The sequence below is a fragment of the Schistocerca piceifrons genome, chromosome 1 (assembly GCF_021461385.2).
Source record: "Schistocerca piceifrons isolate TAMUIC-IGC-003096 chromosome 1, iqSchPice1.1, whole genome shotgun sequence".
Classification (NCBI taxonomy): Eukaryota; Metazoa; Arthropoda; class Insecta; order Orthoptera; family Acrididae; genus Schistocerca; species Schistocerca piceifrons.
Genome location: NC_060138.1, coordinates 1,162,084,322 through 1,162,098,335, shown reverse-complemented (window position 1 = coordinate 1,162,098,335; position 14,014 = coordinate 1,162,084,322).

Genomic DNA, 14,014 nt, shown 5'->3' with positions numbered 1-14,014 from the left:
TCTGTGCATCAGGTCGAGTACGGGGACAGCACTTGTACGAGGGGTTGCTAGAGGTTTAGAAGATGCAGTGCGGGATTGGGAAGCTTCGCATCTACCTGCCGCTACCAGTGCGTCTAACCTGGTGACAACGCAGTGATGAAAACACACACACACACACACACACACACACACACACACACCGAATGGCCGGAACGATCGGCCGCGTCAAGGTTCGGAACGTATGTGGCGGCATCCGTCGGACGGCTTAATTAACCGGCCTGTGCGGACGCCGCCAGCCACGCCCCACTGACCGTGTGACGACACGGCGCGGCTGTCATCTGGCCGCTGCTTCTTTCTGGAGCCGCTAACAGCGCCAGCGCTGCGCTCTGCTGCCGGTGCCAGCGCAAGTGGACGTAAACACAGCCGACATAACTACACCAGCTTTCGGGATACAGTATTAGCTGGCAGAGTGTAATCCGGGCATTTGCTAGCAGTTAGCTCCACTGTGTGGGGCGCAATATAGCTACGTCCACGCGCGAAGAGGCGACAGTGCTGTCGCTTTTTTCTTTTTTTTTTTTGTTACAAACTTTACAAGCGATAATAGGGAGCAGGTTAGCAGACAGGCGGGACAGCATGCTGCTGGAGTTGACAAGTTAATTTACCATTATCTCCATGTATACATGCATAGGGTGCATCGCAAATGACAGCGAAACCCGACACGAGTGAAAACATGCGATAACAGAGCAACGATAGTGAGTAAACATGGGTCTAGAAATGAACAGTAGAATACCAAAAAGGGCAGAACTTGGAAAGAAAGTGACAAATGTTTCAACACACGCACTGAAAACGAAGAAAAATACACTGAACAGCCAAAGAAACTAAGTACACCTGCCTAGTATCGTCTAGAGCCCCGGCGACCACGCAGAAGTGCCGCAACACGACGTGGCATGCACTCGACTAATGTCTGCAGTAGTGTGGCAAGGAACTGACACCTCGAATCCTGCAGGGCTTTCCATAAATCCGTTAGTGCACGATGGGGTGGAGATTTCTTATGAACAGCACCTTTCAGGGTATCCCAGATACGCTCAATAATCTTCATATCTGGGGAGTCCGGTGGCCAGCTGAAGTGTTTAAACTCGGAAGAGTGTTACTGGAGCCATTCTGGATAGGTGGGGCATCGCACTGTACTGCTGGAATTGCCAAAGTCCGTCGGAATGCACAATGGACATGAATGGATGCAAGCGATCGGACAGGATGCTTACGTACGATTCAGCTGTCAGAGTCGTATCTAGACGTATCAGAGGTCCCATATCACTCTGAGTGCTCACGCCCTATACCGTTACAGAGCCTCCACCAACTTGAACAGTCCCCTCCTCACATGCTGAGTCCAAGGCTTCATGATGTTCTCTCCATACCCGTACACGTCCATCCGCTAGACAGAAGTTGAAACGAGACGCGTCCAACCAGGCGACATGTTTCCGGTCACACAGTCCAATGTCGGTGTTGACGGGCCCAAGCGAGGCGTAAAGGTTTGTGTCGTGCAATCACCAAGGGTACACGAGTGGACCTTTGGCTCCGAAAGCCCCTATCGATGATGTTTTGTTGAATGTTTCGCACGCTGATACTTGTTGATGGCCCAGCATTGAAATCTGCAGTAATCTGCGGAAGAGTTGCGCTTTTGGCATGCTGAACGATTGTCTTCAGTCTTCGTGGGTCGTGTTGTTACAGGATCTTTTTCTAGCCGCAGCGATGTCAGAGATTTGACGTTTTACCGGAGTCCTGATAGTCAAAGTACAGAGGTGAAATGGTCATACGGGAAAATCCCGACTTCATCGCTACCTCGGAAATGCTGTGTTCCATCGCTTGTGCGCTGACTATAACACGACGTTCAAACTCAGTTAAAACTTGATAACCTGTCATTGTAGCAGCAGTAACCGATCTATTAACTGCGCCAGACACTTGTCTTATTTAGGCGTTGGAGATCGCAGCGCCGTATTCAGTCTGCTTACATATCTCTTTATTTGAATCCGCATGCCTATACCAGTTTCTCTGGCGCTTCAGTGTATAATGCCATTACATATTATATGAGCCGTTTATTTTGTTATCAAACGAGCACCATAGACATCATAAAAATCCTGTGTGGTGCACAGGTATGTGGGTACCTCTGGACGACTTCTGCATCTGAATATCTCTAAGAAGTGGAGCCACCCTTCAGCTACACTATTACTCAATTCACACACGATGGAAATTAAATAAGAATGTGAAGATATTTGGATTTGTATAGATGAAACTGAGAATTACTTTTGAATACGTTGTGGAAGCAAACAGTGATCAACGTTATTACTAGTATTAACTATCAAAAACAGTCTTGATCACAAATTATTTATTCCGGTGTCAGGTTTCGACCACAACTGTGGTCATCTTCAAACCAATGAGCAAGAACCTCCTTCTGGTGGTGAGTAGTGATTTACCACCAGAAGGAGGTTCTTGCTCATTGGTTTGAAGATGACCACAGTTGTGGTCGAAACCGGTCACCGGAATAAATAATTTGTGATCAAGACTGTTTTTGATAGTAAATGTTAGAAACTGCGAATGATAAAATCTATTTTATTTCAAGACTTCTGATATTACTCCCCACATGGATAAATAGAATTAATAGAGGTGATCAAGGTATCTACCTGAAAAACAAATAGAATTCAATATCACGAGACATTTACTTCCAAAAGACATAAATGACAGGAACATAGCTCAACATAACACACTGAATATATTTATGGTCATGTTTACTGACGAACAGTTGACGAAGTTGCACAAAGCGGTCGCAAATTGACTGAATCTCACTTTAAAAACTGATAATGTGATCTCACTGTAGCTAATGCGATTGACAGTTATTCTGAACTGTTGACTGGAATAAACAGCCAAATGGACTTAATCAGACAGCGACTGCTGCTACTGTCAGTACATGACACAGTGAGTGCCATTAACTCTGTGCTCCAAGCTCCGGTTCTGCCAAATGCTCATAATGTTCATGTAAAAATCTCCAATCTGGTGGCCAGTGCGCCTTGAGGCGGGTTAAATGGTGGACCTCCATCTTCTCCTCTCAGTCGAACCCACCTTCTCAACTCCACGGCCCTAATTCAAATCAATTTCCCTACTCCGCGGAAACCGACCAAATTCTTCTACTCCGCGCTTCATGCAAGTTCGACAAACAGTCCACGTGGAGTACGTGCCAAAAAGTTAAAAACTACCAATCAAAAATGTTAGCGCTCTCCTGCACCAGTCGCACATCACACCGTGTACCGTACATCCTTCCTCCGCAAGATGGGAAAAGGCTGTTCCTCCAACCCTACTTCCGAGTATCGAACATGTGTGCAGTGTTACCTTTACTGACATCATGGTCGGCGTCACAGTCACCACACTGCTATTTTGCAAGCGCGGGAAACAGCTTAGCCTGTGCGCCTACATGGCCTCAAAAAAACAACACAACACAGCACCTCTCCTGGTGTGAGCGTCGGGCGGCCTGCAGTGCTGTCCCGTTTAGGCCACTTCGTGGAAATGTTTTCACAAGTATAACTGATAGCAAATCTTACAGCATGGTTCTCCGGAAACAACGCGAGGACCCTTGCACAAACGACGGGATTCACTTCTCGTCGCTCGAGGTAAACTGTCAGTCCCTCGGTACGTTTCAGCACGGCGAAAGAAGTCGTAGAAAGTTCTGCGTCAGGACTGGGACAATACACCGTAGTCTGCTCTGGCCTCACCGCTTCCCACGGCCAGTGGACCCCCCGTGTCTCATGCCGTGCGTCTGTGTTGGATTCCTCAGTGCAAAAGAGTCTCCCTTCGCTCTGTGATTACCTGCTCTCATGACCCGTCGCTGTCTCAGCTTTGGCACAGATAAACCTTCAGCGTCACGGCTGTGGCTGTCCGCCGACAAAAGAAACTCCCAGTTCCACCACCATTAGTGACTTGGTGACTTCAGTTATACAACCTCCGTCAATCCTATTTAATTGTCTAATTGACAGTAGAGCCTTCCTAAAATAATGATTGTACCGCAATTGTATCTGTCTGCTCGACCGAATATTTAAAATGGAAGAAAGACGCGCTCAAAGGACTTTCCTTTTGCATCATGGTCGCCAAAACATTTCATACTTTTCCCCAGCCGGTGAACAAAAATGTCCTGCCACCTGCAGGTGTTTCTCATGCAGACGGCGAGGATCACCTTGGTTATGTGGCGGCCAGTACCTCTAAATCTGTTTATTTACACAGTCATTTAGATGAAGATGGGCGTCATGTGAGATTAGTAATTTGTCTCCCATCTGCTTGTCGACAAATAAAAATTCCAGGAGGCGCAAGCTGCAGGTTTTTTGGCCGATTCTATCTCGTTCGTTTAGTTCCTGTAAGACCTCCAGTTCGTCTGGGTGGAAGTACAGGTTACCACGGATGGTGCATAGCAGGTTGTCTCTGGCGGCAGAACACGGAGGGCCTATGATGAGTTCTTGGCGCCCTTCCTCCACCCGCTCCGCAGTCAGCCCTGGACTATTCTTCTTTGCACAACATGCAGTATTCCTGAATTGCGGCGCCTACCGTACAGTCGTCCGATGATCCGAGTCTCTCTCATGTCGTTTCAACGCGGAATGGCGACGAAAGGGTCGCTGAGCTGTGATAAGAGACTCGATACTTCTTAAATATGGCCGGCCGAAGTGGCCGTGCGGTTAAAGGCGCTGCAGTCTGGAACCGCAAGACCGCTACGGTCGCAGGTTCGAATCCTGCCTCGGGCATGGATGTTTGTGATGTCCTTAGGTTAGTTAGGTTTTAGTTCTAAGATCTAGGGGACTAATGACCTCAGCAGTTGAGTCCCATAGTGCTCAGAGCCATTTGAACCATTTTTTCTTAAATATGCCTCGACGGCGAAAGCTCGCTGCTCTGAACACCATAAGGCCAATTATTACAAATGACAGTCCTTCCTCAACTCAACGCAACGCAGCGCAGCCCTAGGATCAACAGCGATGCGACACTTGTTGTCTACCGGACCCTGTATACCGGGTGGTTGTAATCAAACTTTTCCTATCTAAGACGTTAACAAGGAAACTAATTACCGCACGAGTATCAAACTTGGTAGTATTAATGTCCCGCCTATGGAGTGCGTGATTTCCATACATCGCATCACCACCGTTCAGTTCCAACTATGGGCACCAGGTGCCGTGATCAGTCACTGGTGATTCAATCTCATACACCTGACCAGTCGCAGTGCGCCTGTTGACGTGTCAACATGACCTTGGACAAAAGGAGCAGGGCATTGTTGGCAAAGCTTTGTTAACAAGACAACAGCAACGCTGCAGCTGCACTTGGAGAATATCGCCGGCTGAAAGGATTACGGAAGGATCTTCTTTCTCCGTCTGCTGTGCGGAGCACGATGAAGTAGTTCGGATCAACCGGAGAACTGGGCGTCGCACCTGGAAGAGGCCGACAACCGGGTGCACTACAAGCGATCGATGAAATCGTTGTTGCTATGGCAGACAATCCCAAAGAAAGCGGGTGTTGACAGATGTGAAAATTACCGAACTATCAGTTTAATAAGTCACAGCTGCAAAATACTAACGCGAATTCTTTACAGACGTATGGAAAAACTGGTAGAAGCCGACCTCGGGGAAGATCAGTTTGGATTCCGTAGACATGTTGGAACAAGTGAGGCAATACTGACTCTACGACTTATCTTAGAAAGTAGATTAAGGAAAGGCAAACCTACTTTTCTAGCATTTGTAGACTTAGAGAAAGCTTTTGACAATGTTGACTGGAATACTCTCTTTCAAATTCTAAAGGTGGCAGGGGTAAAATACAGGGAGCGAAAGGCTATTTACAATTTGTACTGAATCCAGATGGCAGTTATAATAGTCGAGGGGCATGAAAGGTAAGCAGTGGTTGGGAAGGGAGTGAGACAGGGTTGTAGCCTCTCCCCAATGTTATTCAATCTGTATATTGAACAAGCAGTAAAGGAAACAAAAGAAAAAATCGGAGTAGGAATTAAAATACATGGAGAAGAAATAAAAACTTTGAGGTTCGCCGATGACATTGTAATTCTGTCAGAGACAGCAAAGGACTTGGAAGAGCAGTTGAACGGAATGGACAGTGTCTTGAAACGAGGATATAAGATGAAGATCAATAAAAGCAAAACGAGGATAATGGAATGTAGTCGAATTAAGTCGGGTAATGCTGAGGGAATTAGATTAGGAAATGAGACACTTAAAGTAGTAAAGGAGTTTTGCTATTTGGGGAGCAAAATAACTGATGATGGTCGAAGTAGAGAAGATATAAAATGTAGACTAGCAATGGCAAGGAAAGCGTTTCTGAAGAAGAGAAATTTGTTAACATCGAGTATATATTTAAGTGTCAGGAAGTCGTTTCTGAAAGTATTTGTATGGAGTGTAGTCATGTATGCAAGTGAAACGTGGACGATAAATAGTTTGGACAAGAAGAGAGTAGAAGCTTTCGATATGTGGTGCTACAGAAGAATGCTGAAGATTAGATGGGTAGATCACATAACTAATGAGGAGGTATTGAATAGAATTGGGGAGGAGTTTGTGGCGCAACTTGACAAGAAGAAGGGACCGGTTGGTAGGACATGTTCTGAGGCATCAAGGAATCACAAATTTAGCATTGGAGGGCAGCGTGGGGGGGGGGGGGGGGGGGGGGGGTAAAAATCGTAGAGGGAGACCAAGAGATGAATACACTAAGCAGATTCTGAAGGATGTAGGTTGCAGTAAGTACTGGGAGATGAAGAAGTTTGCACAGGATAGACTAGCATGGAGAGCTGCATCAAACCAGTCTCAGGACTGAAGACAACAACAACACCAACATGGCAGACAACACTGCGCGCAATTCCCGATCGTCAGGCAGTGCGCGTGGTGTGTCAAGACAGCTCAACATCCCGTGGTCCATTGTACGGAAGGTGCTCCAAACCATTCAGAAATTGTATCCGTACAAGATCAATATCATACAGCAGATTACACCACAGGACACACAACGACGTGTTGATTTCGCTGTTCACTTTCTCGCAAGGATTAAAGTTGGTGAGGGCTTGCCCTGGACCACCTATAAACAGACGACGCTCGCATTTCTCTGAGGGGTGAGGTGAACACAAAGAACTGACGAATGTGGGAAGCTTCGCCTCCAGTCACTGTGCATGTAGTTTCTCTGTAGGGTATCACTTATAGTGTGACTTCACGGCTCCGTTCATCATTGGCCCATTCCTTTTTGAACAGGTTGGCGCTCAAGGCCCAAAGACGCGCAGTGTGAACGGCCAGCGTTACTGCGATATGCTTCGCCAACATGACATACACGCCCTGCAGGAGAGAGATGCACTGAACTCAACAGTTGTCATGCAAGATGGGGCCGCACAGCACATCGCTCGTGAAGTTCACCTGCTTCTCCGAAACACATTTGGAAACGATCGAATTATCAGCCGGTCGTTTTCAAATGCTTGACCAGCACGATCACCTGATCTCACTCCCTGTGATTTCTGGTTGCGCGGCTACCTGAAGGACAGGGTTTACCAGGGGAACATTCACGCATGTGCTGATATGAAGCGCAGCATATCACGAGAGGTAGCCAGCATATCTAGGGACGTGCAGACAGCCTTCATCCTCACCCATGAGACTTCATATTGGCTTTTCGTCAGGTCGCTGATGAGCATTATGTCGTGCGCCCCCTCAACCCAAATCATCATCATCATCATCATCATCATCATATCGAGGGACATGCTTTGTTCTGCTGTTCGGAATGCAATCCTACCCTTTCAGACTCTTTTGGACACTGACGGGCGCGCCATATTCAGCCCCTTTCCTAGCAGTATTTAATGGTATGATGAACCGCAGCAGTACATTGAAAGTGTTCCAATTGAATTCCTTCTGCATTATTTCTCTTCCTCATGTCCGCGTCATTAATGCTACTAAGTTTAGTACTCGTACGGTGCTTAGTTTCCGTGTTATAAGGTGTTAAATAGGGAAAGTTTAGTTATAAAAGCGAGTATTTATGGCGATTCTTATTTACAGTTAAAGTCATCGTCGCTAGTCTGCAGTGCAGTCGACTGAAAAAAATCAAGATAGTGGATGATAGAAAATGTAAAAAATCAGATAGCCCACACGAAATTTACAATTATGCAATGTCGCGATGGTGGAAAATTTAAAAATGTTAGATGGCGCTAAATGTAAAGTTCAAAAACTGCCAAATACACTGACGGAAAATTATAAAAATGCAGGTTAGCGATAGTAGGAAAATTTTAAAACGCAAGATGGCACTGGCGGAAAATATTTTTAGTGTCCATTAAGGTAGTTCAATCCATTAAAAATTTAACAGCCAGTCACAGTGATTACAAATCCAAGAGTCTGATGGTAGGATATTGAAAAATTTTTTAAATATTGATTAAAATGAAACGCTGATGACACTGCATTATGTTTTTGATTATGTGGAAACAGGCCTATCAATACACATAACCCCTAACGTTCGAAAGTAACCGAATTACTTACGCACCATATTCAACAGCATCAATTATACTACGGTATTTCCGTTTAAAACAGGCCTCCTTTCAGCACATACTATGGTTTCAATAAATCACAGTTTCTTTGCAGAGTACTTACAACAGTCTCAACGTACGAAACACAAATATAGACTGAAGGCTGAGTCAAATTCAGGGAAACAGATTTCGCGCGCTGAAACGTCTTTATTCCTTCTCCGTTTTCTGGCGAACTCTGTTTGTTTGCTGAAGTACTTGCAAGCGGAGGAAAACACAAAGATCCCCCCGATCCAAATGGAGCCATTGTCTTCGCTGACCAAATACCCTCGCACAAAAGCGGCGAGCTCTCCGTCTTTAGATGAACTGTTACCCGCCCGCAACATCAAACCCCCTATCATGTGCTTGAGAAGAACGCAGAGGTGCAGATGAGGGTGATCGCTGTTTGGATAAGACGCAGCCGCAAAGACCGAAAGAAAAAAATAAGAACTAGATAAATGCATGTCTTGGTTCGCGATTTTAAACCTAAAGGAGGCTCTTCGTTGTAGTCTTTTTCATGGCAGTGTTTATCATAAAAATGACACTACATATTTCGACAGTAGTGGACTTCTACAGCTACACATCTACTCCACAAGTCACTGCATAGTACATGATACATAGGTTGCATGGAAAAAGACACAAGATAGTAACATTATCGATTTTATGTCCTGTTCACATATTGAGCGATCGATAAAATGTCTACGTGCTTTTGTACGTGCACTGGTCTCTGATATATTATCATAATCCTTCGATGGTCGCAACATAGTGATGGCATTATCATGGGATAGAGGTTGCATGGGGGCTTAATTATATAAATATGAAATGCAATATTTTTTTTTTTTTTTTTTTTTTTTTTTTTTTAGTAGTAGTTGTCTGTCCGGTTACGCAGTCTCGTAAACGGTTGGCCCTGACTAGTTTTAGTACGCAATCTGACTGCATAGAATAACAACAAAGAATGAAAGAAAATTTTCGTTAACACAATTAATTAAGTCCCCAGCAACTATAAAACCTACGAGACCAAAACACAAGTGTAATTGTTCTGTGTGTGGGAGTGTGACTCAACGTACACATCTGGCACGGTTCTTCTTCAACAAGACAAGAAATTTTAAATACCATTTATACTGAAGTAATTAAAAAAATAAAAAAAATAGAAGTACTATAATTGCGCAAGAAAACCAGAATTACACTCTAATACAAGAACACAAGCCAGATGCTTTGTTGACTGAACCTGTAATGACGCATTATTTAAGACATTGAAATAATGAAAAAAAACAGGGAGTATTTTACCTTCATATATATTGACGAAAAGCACTCTGATCATTACAAAATCTTCATTAGAACAACATCTGCTGTCTATCCCATCAAACAACTGCATAAAACATGGAACAAGCACTCTCCACTACGACTTCTCGACAAGAACTTTCCACTACGACATCTCAACAAGCACTGACTACTACGAGTTCTCGACCAGCACTGCCAGTGGAGGCGGCGGAATAATACTCTTTGGCGCAATCTCTGGCGCTGTGGCTCAGTGTAGCCACCTTTCAAGGTTCTTCAAGTGTACCCAAGGGAGTTTCCAGAGAACATGTCTTCTTTCTTCCAAGGATTTTAGTTCTTCGTTTTCAATGTCGTTTGAGTTATTACGTGTCAAGCATATTACTCGGTCTATATTCTGTGTGCTGTAGTCGAGTTTCTAAATGCAGAAAACTTGCCTCCCATTGAAATCTATCTCCTTCAGCATGTCAACGCCAGACCACAAACGAGTGCTGCGGCATCTGCAACAGTCCTACGCCTTGGGTTCACCGTCATCGACCTTCCTCCATACAGTCTCGACTTGACCCCATCCGATTTACATCTGTTTACAGAACTTAACGAACACCTTAGAGGACTTCACTTTGATGGTGATGAAGCGGTGCAATCACGAGTGAGGATGTGGATCTGTCAACAACGTCGGACATTCTACACTGACGGTATCAACAAACCGGTCTCTCGTTGGCAGATACGTGTTCGTCGCCAGGGTGACTGTGTTGAAAAATAAATATGTAGGATTGAAGAACAAGAATATAGGATGTTAATAAAGTTTGCTTTATTAAAGAAGCTTTGAGAGTTTTCACATACTAGGTTAAAGTACTTTCGAGCATGTCCTTGCTCTACAATTTCTTACGGGCCGTATCGACGTATTACGGTCCTACCAGCGTATCATTGGTTTCATTCGATGTCTTTGTCTTGCCTACCTGGTAAGGGCTACAAACACCGTATTCCAGAAGTGCTCACACCATCATCATGCATGCGACCTCCTTTTCAGAAGCATTACGTTTAAAGGAATCCTTCCAACAATCTCTCTTCCATACGCCTTCCCTAATACTGATTTTACCCGATAGTCTTTACATTACATACACCCACATTTAAAGGCGGCTGCCATTCCTTACACCAAACGCAAAAATATTGTTGAAGTCTTACTACGATTACTTACGGACGTCCTACGACGATGCTTATTTGTAGACAACGGAATCGTCAGCTGAAAGAGTCTTGTACTGCTGCTGATCTTGCCTGGTACATTTTCGTACATTCTGAGTACCTTAGATGTCATATTACGCTTCTTTGGGATACATCGATGCTTCTTTAGTTTCTGTGAAGTAAAAAAAATAATTTTTCTTTTAATTTTGCTGTTTTTATTGGTTTCCGGAGAAGAGTTCCAGTCTGTGAAGAAGGTTTGGAGACAGTCATCCAAGGCCAGCCGGTTGGGTCGAGAGGTTCTAGGCGCTTCAGTCTGGAACAACGGGACCGCTACGGTCGCAGATTCGAATCCTGCCTCGGGCATGGATGTGTGTGATGTCCTTAGATTAGTTAGGTTTAAGTAATTCTAAGTTCTAGGGTACTGATGACCTCAGCTGTTAAGTGCTCAGAGCCATTTGAACCATTTTGAACAGTCATCCAAATATCTGAGAGCAACAATACATGGAAAAGTGTGACTGAACCTTCATATACCTCAGCTGTATCTGAAACAAACGATATTTTTCTCTCCTGTAGTACAGGGGGACGACAAATATATGGAAACATCATAAACACAGCCCATTGCCATGCGTAATACGGTGTAGAAAACACATTGGCATTCAAAACAGCGTCCAGTCTTCTTGGAATGGACAAATAAAGATCCTGTATGGCTTTCAAGCGAATTTTATACCAGTCGTCCTGCAAAATAGTGGAAACTTCACGTAACGACGTTGGAGATGGATACCGATCACGCGTCCTTCTCTCCAGAAGACCACAAAGGCTCAATAGTACTGAGATCCGGTGACTGTTGTGAGCAGGAAAGATGTGACAATTTATCCTTGGACCCAAAAAACCAATCCTGGATGATGCGAGGCGTGTGAACAGGGGCTCCTGTTGGGACACACCTCACCTTTCGGGAAAAAGCATTATACCATGGGTTGGATCTGATCAGCCAAAATGGTCATGTAATCCTTGGGGGAAACGACCTTGCAAAGTACCCATGGGTCCAATGGAAGACCACATATGACTGTATGGCTGCCGAAATCATCACTGAACACTCCCTATGTGTCACTCTTGAGATGTAAAGTCGGCCAGAAGCTCTAGGCAGTGTGCAACAGGACTAAACCGAGCAAATGACATCCCTCCATCGCTCCATACTTCAGGTATGGCTTCAGGACCAATTGTTTTTGTTAGAGGCATTTGCATCGTTGATGAATGGTTTTGGAATTCTAGCTCTCGCCCTGCAATTGCCTACTTGTGGCGATACCTTCTTGTTATTTTGGAGCTGACAGAATATGCAAGTGAGACGTTCAGTTCTGCAGTGATTCTTGTAGCTGTCGTCCTCTTATTTTCCGTCGCGATCCTCTTCAGTGACTGCCTGTCACAATCTGACACTTTCATCGGCTGTGTGACTTAGCAGGTGTTTTTCTTTTTCAGCTTTCCCTGTATAAATCCTTGATGCGTTGCCTCTTGAAACACCAAACACTTCGGCTATTTTAGTTACGGAAGCATCTAACATAAGAGTACCATCAATCTGCCCACGTTCGAATTCACTTATGTTCTGCAGAACACGGTTCTGGCCACGACCGACACTTGCCACGGATTGAGGCCATTCCATAGTGCCGTTCGTGTTCAAATACAACAGCGCAGTCTGTAAACATGGCTGGCATCTGCTTTCATTTTCAGGCATGTTTTTCTCGCAGTGTTTCCATATTTTGTCCACCACCTGTGTATTCTTTTGATGGTTTTTCTGCAGATGATAACTGTGACAGAAGAAGAAACAGGAGTCGATTCAGAAGAGTTAGGAGATCCAGTGTTAGAATCAGAATTTAAAAAAAGATTTGGAGGATTTAATATCAAATAATGTAGAATGGATAGACAACATTCCATCAGTATTTCTAAAATCATTGGGGGAAGTGGTAGCAAAACGACTATTCACGTTGGTGTAGAATGTCTGAGTCTGAAGACATACCATGTGACTTTGGGAAAAATATCATCCACACAATTCCAAAGACTGCTAGAGCTGACAAGTGCGACAATTAACGCACAATCAGCTTGACAGCTCATGCATCCAAGTTGCTGAGAAGAGTAATATACAGAAGAATAGAAAAGAAAATTGAAAATGTGCTAGGTGATGATCATTTTGGCTTTAGAAATGTAAAGGCGCCACATAGGCATTTCTGGCGTTGAGGCTGATAATGGAAACAAGACTAAAGAAAAATCAAGGCACGTTCATAGGATTTGTCGACCTGTAAAATTGTGCAAGATGTTTGAAATTCTGAGAAAAATAGGGGTAAGCTATAGGGAGAGGCGGGTAATATACAATATGTACAAGAGCCAAACGGGAATAATAAGGGTGGACGACCAAGAACGAAGTGCTCGGATTAAATACGGGATGTAGTCTTTCGCCCCAACTGTTCAGTCTGTGCATCGAAGAAGCAATGATGGAAAGATTCAGGAGTGGAATTAAAATTCAAGGTGAAAAGATATCACTGATACGATTCGCTGATGACATTGCTATCTTGAGTGAAAGTGAAGAAGAATTATATGATCTGCTGAATCGAATGAACAATGTAATGAGTACAGAATATGGACTGAGAGTAAATCAAAGAAAGACGAAAGAAATGAGAAGAAGCAGAAATGAAAACAGCGAGAAACTGATCATGATGATTTCTGATCACGAAGTAGATAAAGTTAAGGAATTCTGCTACCTAATCAGCAAAATAACCAATGACGGACAGAGCAAGAACGAGATCAAAAGCAGACTACCACTGACAAAAAGGACATTCATGCCCAAGAGAAGTCTATTCGTATCAAACATAGACTTTAATTTGAGGAAGAAGTTTATCAGCACGTACGTTTTGAGCACCGCATTGTACAGCAGTGGAACATGGTCTGTGGGAAAACCGGAATAGAAGAGAATCGAATCATTTGAGATGTGGTGCTACAGACGAATGTTGAGAATTAGGTGGACTGATAAGGTAAGCAATGAGGAGG